The following is a 1,183-nucleotide window of genomic DNA, read 5'->3' as shown; positions in this document are numbered from 1 at the left end:
TCGGATCATCAGCCACGGATTGACAGATCAGTTGGCCTTACGATAGGGCGAGAGAGAGAAATGATGTTATCCAAACAGCTAAATCTGTATTCATACAGATATGGACAATGCTCGATAAACAGCGTCTTGGCATAGGTAGGTATCCATCCATCCACAGCGGCCAGTCCGCCATAGACTTGTCTCGCATACACACGTACGTGCATATACATTCCGAGCCTCGACTCTCTTCAGCATTGATTGCGGGGTAATGAATGAAAAGGGGAAGTAATCTTCAACTAACAAGATGCATCTCCATCCCTTACAATTACTGATGGTGGTCAACTACATAGGCAGGTAGATCAATCAATCAATCACCGACCTCCTTCACCTGACGCTATCAGCCATCCACTGAACTGAACCGTTTCACCCCTTGTCCACGATGGTGATTATCCGTGAAGATCAAACATAAATCATGCTGCCATCATGTCTCAGTCCATACAAATAGTCCGTCCGTCGTCCTTCTTCTTTTGCTGCCCATTAACCCATCAATCACTCACTCACACAGAGAAAGACACTAAAAAGATAAAACCCCCTGCACCTGCTGTATGTGTCGGCAGACGCCACTAGCTTCGCTCGGGAGCAGCCCTTTTAAGGAATGCGCATGTAAAAGGGTGGGCATCACCGCCAATGGTTTTTCACCTGGCCCCCCCTCTCGTTCACATTCGACGCGAGGGAGAAGAAGTGGCAGAAGACCATGCAAAGACTGATAAACTCTCGTCTCCTCAGGAAACCTTGCCCTGGATAAAGGAGTACCCAGAGTCAAAACCCCAATCGATAGCCTTGTTCAGGGCAAGGCAACTGATCAAGATCAATAGGTACGAAACCTTATACTTATCTTTCGTATACAAAAACGTCCATTTAAACAAAAAGGCTCGACCAAATGGTTGCCATCTGCATACCAGACAGGTCATTGCGCTAATGAATCACGACCCCCCTCCCCCTGGTCCTGTCCAGTAGATCCTCATTCACGATTTCCAGGTCAAACTTGGAGTGGGATCTTCAATCAGAGCAGCCGTACAGTTCAGTGTCAGTGCATTATAGCAGCAAATCTGGACTTGGCCATCAATTCTTGACGGGCCGAGAAGAGTTAGCATTGTTGTTGATGTGTTTTTTTAGTTGTTCTATGAAATATGAGGGTATCCAC

The sequence above is a fragment of the Fusarium graminearum genome, chromosome 2, assembly GCF_000240135.3.
Source record: "Fusarium graminearum PH-1 chromosome 2, whole genome shotgun sequence".
NCBI lineage: Eukaryota > Fungi > Ascomycota > Sordariomycetes > Hypocreales > Nectriaceae > Fusarium > Fusarium graminearum.
Note: the sequence above shows the minus strand (reverse complement) of the source record.